The following is a 10,087-nucleotide window of genomic DNA, read 5'->3' on the forward strand; positions in this document are numbered from 1 at the left end:
TTTCTCAAGAAAGTACGCACAGCAGCACTTTAATATACTGAGTTTGATTTACCTAATTATTTAGCAGAAAATATCACAATCATCTATTCTTGGCCAAGAACGCGTAGTGGGTAAATATCATTGCTCTGAAACACAAGAAAGAACAAGAATGAAGTGCTTGTAGCGCTATCATCTAGCATTCTGCTCGACGTATTTCTAAGGATCTGCAGCTTCCGCTGGCGTTTGAGACACACAGAAAGGTCTGACACAAGCCCGCAAGAACGTGAGTATTCCCTCGTAGTGTCTGGTTCACTTTCTTAAGATTTAATTTCAAGTATGTCAAGTTTATATTCGCAAATCACTATTTACTTCGTCGTAACATTGCGTTTTCTCTTTGCGGATTCCTGACAGCGAGCGAAATCTCACATTAAGGGTTTGGAAAACAATGCTCGCGTAACAGCAGGTGGACAGAGTGTTATTATTTCTATGTTTCTATGGGCAATGGGAAAGTTAATATGGAGTGGAGGGTAGAAGGTAAAAGCGCAATTATCTAGGTAGGCTGACAGCGCCAACAGCGAGTGACCGAGTTTAGAAAGCAGAGCTTTCTTTGCCTATTCTCCCGACTTTCCGGGCGCTGCTGCTGTTGCTGCTGGGGTCTTGCTCGCTCGCGCCGCTGGGTTTCTCGCAACACCATCAGATCGCACTCGCCTCCAGGCATCCCGAAGAAAAAGAAGGCCGCACCTAGAATATTTTTGTAACCACATAAAATTATTAGGCAGGAAGTCAACAACAATACAATAACTTATCCTGGAAGAAGATGAAAACAGACTGGAAGGAGAAGTGGCCATTAATTACATCCGAAAAACAACAGCTGAATCTTCCCAAGGCAATACCGAGGTTGTAATTACAGAAAAACAGAGCATGAAAGAGACCCAGGTGGAAAAGGAGCTGGTGCTGATAAATGTCAACTGGAAGAAAGCCGAAGAGAAAATTCCTAAGCGCACAGCCACAGGACTAGACGAGGTTCCCGTTAGGCTGATTAATGAACTAAACCCAAAAAGTAAGGAAGCTCTGGTGAAAGCAGTAGGAAAAAGTTTAAAAGATAGATGAATACCAGACAGTTGGCGGCAAATTAGAATGGATTTTATATTTAAACGTAAGTAGGATAAAGGTAGAATTCACTCGCATAGGCCGTTGACCATTGCATCGGTAATATACAGCCTAGTAATGCAAGCAATCAAATTAAAGCTTCAAGCATGGGCAGAGAATGATGGGATTTTGGGAGGACTTCAGAAAGGCTTCAGAATAGGTAGGCGTTTAGATGATAAATTATTTGTTCTTACTCAGTCTATTGAAATATAAAACGTAGAAAGCACACCGTTATATGTGGCATTTTTAGACATTACAGGAGCCTATGAGAACGTGGACCACAACCTTTTATGAGACATTCTTGAAGGGGAAGGCTTTGGTGACGATTGTCTACTGATTCTGAGAGAGATTTACCTAGGAAATACCGTTTGCGTTGAATGGGAGGGGATGAGGAGCGAGGAGAAAGTTCATATTAACAAGGGACTTAGGCAGGAGTGCCCTTTATCCCCAGTGCTGTTTATGATTAGAGGGCTCTAGAAGGAAGTAATATCCGTTTTAATTTCTCATACAAACAGGCGGGTACAGTAGTAGAGCAGCAGCTTTCAGGTTTATTTTATGCCGACAGTATTGTGTTGCCAGCTAACAGGGCAAAGTGATTTTCAACGTCTGGCTAATATCTGTAGACACGAAGGCAACAATTTAGGTTTGAAATTTACTGTTAGAAAATCAGCTGTTATGGTATTCAATGAAAACAGTGAACAGACAGTGGCGATACAGGGCCAGGAAATATTTCGGATAACAGAATATAAATACCTTTGTATATAGATAAACGAAGGCAATAGATATAGGGAAACACAGGAAAAAACAATAACCGTGAAGGGGAAGAGAACGACAGCCATAATGAAGCGCAGAGCGCTATGAGGATACAATAGGTATGAGGTGCTCCGAGGTATGTGGAAAGGTGTAATGGTTCCAGGACTAACTTTTGGAAATGCGGTTGTTTGCTTTAAATCCGGAGTACAATCAGGACTCGATGTGAACCAAACATCAGTGGGTCGCCTCGCACTGGGCGCTCACGTGAAGACTACAAATGAAGCTATGCAAGGTGATATGATAGTTTTAAAGTGAGGGAAGCTCGCAGTAAAATTGAGTATGAAGAACGACTGATGAATATGGAAGAAAGTGAATGGGCTGGGAGAGTGTTGAGGTATCTGTACAGAAAAAAACAGATTCACAGTGGAGGAAAAGGACTAGGAAGCGTACCAGCAAGTATGCGGCCTGTAGGGTGGGCAACACAGCAACAAAGAACGTGAAGCAAAAAGTCAGGAAGGCCGAAGTAATCTCATGGGTGGCAAAAATGGAAAAGAAAGCTGCCATGAGTAACTACTTAAGAGCGAAAACGAAATCAGGAAAGGGACATTTTATGGTAACTCAAAGGGAACCTCATTACTTTTTGAAGCGAGATCGGGGTGCCTTAGAACACGCACCTATAAAGCGAGATATTAGTAGGAAGAATATTATGTGCTTGCTGCGGTAAAGCTAGGGAAACTATGGAGCATGTTTTATTAGAATGTGAAGACGTCTACCCAGCGGTCAATTTAGGCACCACTGGCCTCCTTGAAGCCCTTGAGTTCAGCGAGAGCAGTGGAAAAGTAAACAAGTCCGCATTAGGGATTAGTAAGAGGCGATTGGAGAATTGGTGGAATAAAAGCAGGGAAACGACAAAAACGCAGCCGTACAAAAGCACAGTTCGCAATAGGGGATCAGAAAATTTGGTTGTGGGAGTTCATAGCGTTTTTATTTTATTTTTTATTGTTTAATCTAGGTAGGGCATTAGGCAGTATAATAGCAAGAGCTTGGTGGCGCGACCCACCGTCCCGTTCCAAAGGGGACGCTCATAACAGCCATCCATTCATCCATCCATCCATCCATCCATCCCTCCTGGCTGGTGCCGCCGCGGCATCTTTTCACACTTTGTGCGTGTGGCACGCGCTCTGCTTGCTCTCCAATGCTACAAAAAATGCAGGTGCTGGGCTGTAGAGATCGCGTATTGGGCTGTGATAGCGTAAACATTACAATCGTCCGTAGCCTGAAGAGAGCGCTTGGAGCTGGCGTATCAACAGCGTGCAGGCCACGTATGCAGCAGTAGCATGTAAATGCGGGCCGGCAGAATGGCTTCGAAACATGGACTCAGCGTCGATGGCATTCAGACTACGCAGACAAAGAGCAGCGGTGTACGCAAGGTAACGTTTGACATCGATTCACCACTCTCGTGTCGTAGGAGAAGCTGAAGAAATTGCACATTTGCCACCTACATCACCGCTAATGATCGTCAGTCAAAGCAAAGAGCATACGAAGCTTCGCTTACGTAGATTCCTACAGTGCCTGGGATCCGCATAACTTATTTTGCAGATCTGATGGGTTTCAACCGGAATCGATGTACTCGCGACCGGAGTGCCCCTTCGTCTATCGTATATGTGAGCAACATTAAGAGCTCCCAACAGTACGGACATTACTTAGTTAACGCCTTATGGCGAAAGAAAGGTTAAGTGCGCTTCCGTGGCTTCCACGTGGAAAGCTATAGGATTGTATTTTCCTTTTACCACTCGGATCGCCGATAACAGCGGCACGAAGATGGTCGATTGTTGTTGCATCTGAATGAATTCATAGATATATCTAGTGAGCAATATTGGTATCTTTGTGAGGATTTTGCTAAACGTAGCGCGCTTTCGTGCCTTCAATGACAACTTCGCCATTTTTCACTCTAAGGGACTATTTCAGTGACATATATAACCAGTAAATGGAGTGCATAAGATTCCTAGCGAGATTGTGAAAAGTTATCACGTCGTCCCCATTTTATTCAGAGGGGTATGCCCCTCATTCGGTGGCTGCTGCTAAATGCATGCTCAATAGCTTACTACTCAGTTATCAGGTTGAATAAAACTAATTTTCTACGCATTGTGAACTCTTGAAATCTGATACTGTTTTATCAAATGACCGTTCATATTGCGTTTTCACATTTGCTTGATGGCTGCCCCATGCAAGTGCGAAACATAATAATAAGTCCTACATCGAGGAGTTATTAAAACACAGATGATGAAATCGCGTGAGGCTGATCACCATCATTACCTTGCGGCTCAAATAAATGGAGTCTTTTGGGTGGTGACATGGCGACCTTGTTCGGAGAAAAATGGACGCTGACAAAAATAAATACTAGTTTTTCAAATGCCAAAACTATAATCTGAATACGAAACAGGCTGCAGTGGGAGAACTCCGCACTAATTTTGACGAGCTGGTGTTCTTTTAAAGTGAGCATAAACGTAAGAATACAAAAGTATGTGCATTTTGCCTCCTTTTAAGGTGCAACTCCCCCGACGACACTCAATGACGTGGCGTCGCGCTCCGCTGCGCTGCGCTATAGCCGCTGCTAAACCGTGGCGGGTGTACTAACACTGATAGTGCTTCGCTTCTGCTGAGCATTTTGGAGTATGATGAGCGCCAGGTTATTTAACTGTCAACCCTGCTCCCTCACAACGCGTCTTAACTAACGAGGCAAGCATTTCAATCATGCTCATCTCTCAGGCTAGCTGAAAGGAGTTGCATTCTCATACATTTCTCCATTTACTGATCGCGTCTGATATCGCAGAACAGCGCCCCTGCCACTGAGACCAAGCAGTGAAAGGATACAGCAACTGTTTTTCTGCCTGGGGCTTCTTAACAAATAAGGTTACACAGGTTACATGGTCAATGAGATGATTTGCATTTGTTTTGTTGAGAATGCAGTGGCAGCGCCCAGTAATGAAACTTTTGACTTTATGATCAGCAGTAGGATGTCAGAACCACTGTATCATTGTATCGCATAAGGTTGAATAGTGCCAGACGCCTGCGTTAGCTACGTTGTGGCATTCACAAATAAACTCTCATTTGGTCATTCTGTGTTCTTTAAGCAGAGAAAAAAAATGAGCGAGAATAATTTTTGTATGTGCGAAGAAGCTCTATGTTGCGGAATAGAAGGGGCGATGATGGAAAGGGACATGAAATACAAATTCAGAATGAGTAGTAGTAATTATGTTAGGAGCAAAATGAGAGAGAGGCTGCCTAAGCATGCGCGTCGGTACCGGATATGCAGAGCGTGCGCAGCCATGCGAAGCAAAACAGGGTCGCTGCGCGAGGCAAAGCAAAAAATTTAGTGCCGTATTTATTCGTGTAGAACATGACACGAATCCTCGATACCTTCGAATCAGTAGTACTAAAAGTTACAAGAAAAAAATCATGTTCATGCAGTGCATATCACATTACTCAACAATAACTAAAGTATGAGGAAATGAAATTACTACCGGAAAGCTTCGACATTTTTATCGATGTAATACTCTCAGCTCAGGCCTTGTGTCATGTTTCTAGGTTGGTAGGCCACTCGTATAAGTCTGTACCTGAGCAGTGATTAGCACTGAACATCACTTCTGGAAGCCATCTAGAAAACCCTTTTATTACCAGCATATGTTCTAAACAAGCTATATGAGTTTCCGCAATATTTTAGCAGCAATCACTGCTAAATGTACATCATCTAGTATTACTCAGATCATATTTACCATGATGAAACTTGGCCAGCGGAGATCACCAGAAGTTAACAGATTTCGACGTTGTTATCAATGCCACTGCTGTCGTCTTGCTCTTCTTGACCCACCTGCTGCTCGTTCTGGGGGCGCTCCATTGCCCTTCCAGTATCACACCCAAAGTACTATCGCGGGAGTAAGCGCAGCGCAAATGCATTTTAGCGCGCAAGAGGAAAGGCAAAGCATACCAATAGCACACGCTACACGCAAACAGAAAACAGGACGTCCAAGCGCTCGTGCGCATCCTGTTCATTGTGCCTTTTGTATTTCGGAACTTTTCGAAGCCATTGGAAAGAATATACAGCGAGCTGCAGTGACTCGCGTTGCAAAGAAAAGTCCACTTTCGCACAACGCCAGGTTGCATCACCCCATGCAGGTAAGCGATGTCTACTTCGGTCACACTGAATTGTTGCACACTTTATCTTCAGAAGATGCAGTAACATTGCCTATTCACGATCTGGTTTCCGTATTTGCTTTGCCATAAAGTCGACACTTCCGTCAGCGACTCGTGGCGACACGTCAAAGCCCACATGGAGGTTAGCATGACAGACAAATATACATGCACGTATCAAAATGTGTGCGAGGCTTTCCGAGTTTTGTTACCACGTACATTTTCATCACATCATGCTTGTATCAAAGAGCATATCTTCACTGCATAGTGAAAATTAACTATACCGTGCAGACAACGTCACTTCTTCAATCGATGCGATTGTATTTTTTGTTATACTAATGGTTCAGCGTCTGGGGTTTAAAAAACGCTTGCCTAACTTTTTGAAAGAACGACAGGGAAATCAAATTTACCAGAGAGCTGATACGACGATAGGTGTAAAGCTGCCAGTGCACAATGTGCTCCGAAGCAAGAAGGCTGACGAGGTAAACGTCACATGTCAGCTTGTCCCCGAGACAATTTTGACATTTTGTGTTTCTTACTTGCGTCCGGTTTGCTCGCTGATGCGTCAAAAAGAAAAGCGCGACACGCTTTACGTGGAAGGACCTGGTAAGCCCTGACCCAGATCTCTGCAGTTTTCGTGCTGCTGCCACAGTGGGGTACGAATATGTTCAATGATGGTAGTGCGGGGTTGTGTCTACTTAGTCTTGTATTTTTTCGTTGGATCTTTGCGCACGCACATGTTAAGAATCAGACAAATTTTATTTGCGGGCAAATATCACAAGCACTCGTTCTTAATTTCGACACAGTCGCATCGTCATATGGCGTTGGACCATTGCTACGCTGCTTCTAGAAAGCTCAGCTGTATTTGTAATAATATATGGGGTTTTACGTACCAAAACCACTTTCTGATTATGAGGCACGCCGTAGTGGAGGACTCCGGAAATTTTGACCACCTGGGGATCTTTAACGTGCACCTAAATCTAAGCACACGGGTGTTTTCGCATTTCGCCCCCATCGAAATGCGGCCGCCGTGGCCGGGATTCGATCCCGCGACCTCGGGCTCAGCAGCCCAACACCATAGCCACTGAGCAACCACGGCGGGTACTCAGCTGTATTTGTATCAGCTGCAGTACTGTAGACCAGAAGCAGAAACTGTAGTTACGCAGCACGCTTTAGGGCTTGCAAAACAACTGAACCAGTATACACCAACGAAAAGGTAAAATGCGGTGAAGCTTCATTAGGTACCATATGTTCACTGAAAAACGCTAAATTTCTATGCGAAAGTGCTAGTACCCACGAAAAGGATCGCTTAGAACCTTTCAGCAGGCACGTTTCGTTGTGTGTGCGTGAAAATAGTCTCCATATATCCGCTGGTGCTTCCAGTTTGTGATTTCTGGCATTCTCCAAGAACTGATACACAAGGGACACTTTCGTTGCTATTGCTCGAGCTGTTTGCTACCAGCAAGAAGAACAAATAAATCAAGCGCACTTAGGTATCCCTACGTGGATGAATGCGAAAGCACTGTGACGTCTTCCCAATGATGACTCGTTTTACGAAAGGTAATGGTATCGTTTTCACGTTGCCTTGTATTATTTATCGCATCATGAGTGTCGGCCACGTTCGCGTACTGTATGGACGTCCAAAGAAACCGGGCGCAGCCACCGACTGAGAAGCCGAGGTTGAAGGTTCTTCCATCGCAGTGCCGGACAGAACTCACCCAATCCACCGCACCGACTTGCGGTAGGCCACAGCTGTCAGCGCCTTCGCAGAGGGAGGCGCAGTATCGGGACGCTGTTAAGATGAGCGGCATTGGACCCAGACAAGGAGATTTAATTTTTTTTAAACCTGCTTCTAGATAGATGTGCAAGAAGATGGCGACGAACGCAGGAGCAGTGGCATGTGCGAACGCGTCTCCGGGACCACGTGACTTCTTGTGCCATCTGCGGCAACGTCACCGGAGCCATATAATGTTTTCGCATTAAAGATTAGTGCCACATTCACGGCTATAGCCATGGGTAGCGCTGCCTAACCCTCGATGGGCTAATAATGTACAGAAACACAGATACACAAGAAATTTATGGGACGATGGTGGCACCGCTGTAGCCTAATTCGTAAAGGACCGCACGTCTGATATCAAAGATGTAGGTTCGGCTACAACTTGCGGCAGCTTATTCTTGGATCAGTTTTACTTCGCTGTACCTTAATAATTCTACAATTAATTAAAGCCATCAATTTACTTCTCCCATGATTTCACCGGCTTCGTAATGTGCCTGCGCTTGAGTTGCTTTGGGAACACTGCAATCTCGCTTAGGCACACACAATGCTTGCGCTAATTTATCGCGTATGACGCAGTAGCCAGCGCTCTCCGAGCATCTGCCGCAAAGTTGCACGGCGAGACGACCTTGCCGTGGTGAACGCGCTACAAAACGCGGCCATTGGCCACGCTTCCTCGACGCACTCCAGCGCGAAATGGAGCGACGGCCGACTGTGGGAAGGCCGGCGAGACGTGGCCACGCATCAATGCGCTCTGCTCGGCTGCAAGCAGAGCGGCCCGGCAGTGGCCTCGCGGAAATCCGGACCCGGAACGCCCTGCGGGCTATGCGTATTCATTCGAGGGCAGCTCTCGGGCCGTCCAATTCGTTTGGCACGCAGCACCCGCTCATCTGCTGCAATAGGTTGCGCACACGGGCGCCCGTTTTGGCGAGGCATCGATGATCGTCTCCGTCATTCGCTCGGTCGACGCCTGATGTTATGGCCAGCTGAACTTGGCTCACTTTTCACCGTACACTGGCGCAGACTAGACCAGACGGGTACACGTTACAGAAAAAAATAAACCAAATAGATTACACTTACTTCCATTAAATACATTTAATTACCATACCAATTACTGGTTCATGAAAGTAATAGAACAGTTATTCAATGTAGTTTACTTCCCCCCAACGTGTACTGGAGGCTCCACCTATCAGGTCAGGCACGTTTGCGTTTCTGGTGAATACGTATTCTTCAAAAAGCAATACGCTTCGCGACAAGCTAAAACTCGCTTTTTAGTGTAATGTGTAAGCTCACTGCTTTTTTAACAGTGATATGTAAAACGCCAATAGCTGTGCGTAAAAAAGGAGTGTACCATGGTTGTGTGCGAATTTTGCACTGATTGCAATGTAAAGCCACTGGAATTAAACGCGTGTTAAGCGAAATGCTACAGAATTCGGGAGCAAATATTGTCGCGGCCAAATACATGGGAGATAGCGGTGGTCCTCTTCCTATCCCTCTTCTCGATCTCTTGCTTTCATTTTAACGCGATAGCGTTAAGGAGCTTGTGTCGCAGAAAAGCCGGTGTGTCGTCGGTGTCGGCGGCGTTGGCCATGAGCGAAAAATCCTGGAAGGCAATTTATAAATAAAAAGAACTTGCAAGATGGGCAGGGTGGGAATCGAACCAGGGTCTCCGAAGTATAAGGTGGAGACGCTACCCTCAGCCATGAGTTCGATCGTTGAAACCGGGGCAAAAACGCCTCTAGTGAATGCGGTGTTGACCTACAAACGTGCCGTAGAAAGTTATACTGCTGTGTATATCGGTAATTATGCCAATGTAAATTACAGAAGTCGCAGTTAAACGCGTAGCGAAGTACGTTTCCGCTACATTTCTTCTGCGCTTTCCGCACACGCAGAGCCATCTAGCGGCAAACACAGAAGACCCCCTCCTCGCAATGTACTGCGCTGCCCCGACAGGTGGCGCGCCAGGCGCGCATTGGGTAATGGGAGCAATGGTAAAGCAAACATGTCCGCAATAGACATTAGTAAGAGGCGACTGGAGGATTGGTGGAAGAAAAGTATGGAAACGACAAAAGACGGAGACGTACAAAAGCACAGTTCGCAATAGGGGATCAGAAAATTTGGGCTTGGTAGTTCAGAGTCTTTTCTTTCTTTTTTCATTGTTTAGCCTAGGTAGGATACTAGGCAGTATAGTAGCAAGAGCTTGGTGGCGCAACACACCGCCCCGTTCCAAAGGGGACGCTC

This window comes from Dermacentor variabilis, chromosome 11, assembly GCF_050947875.1.
Source record: "Dermacentor variabilis isolate Ectoservices chromosome 11, ASM5094787v1, whole genome shotgun sequence".
NCBI classification, from domain to species: domain Eukaryota; kingdom Metazoa; phylum Arthropoda; class Arachnida; order Ixodida; family Ixodidae; genus Dermacentor; species Dermacentor variabilis.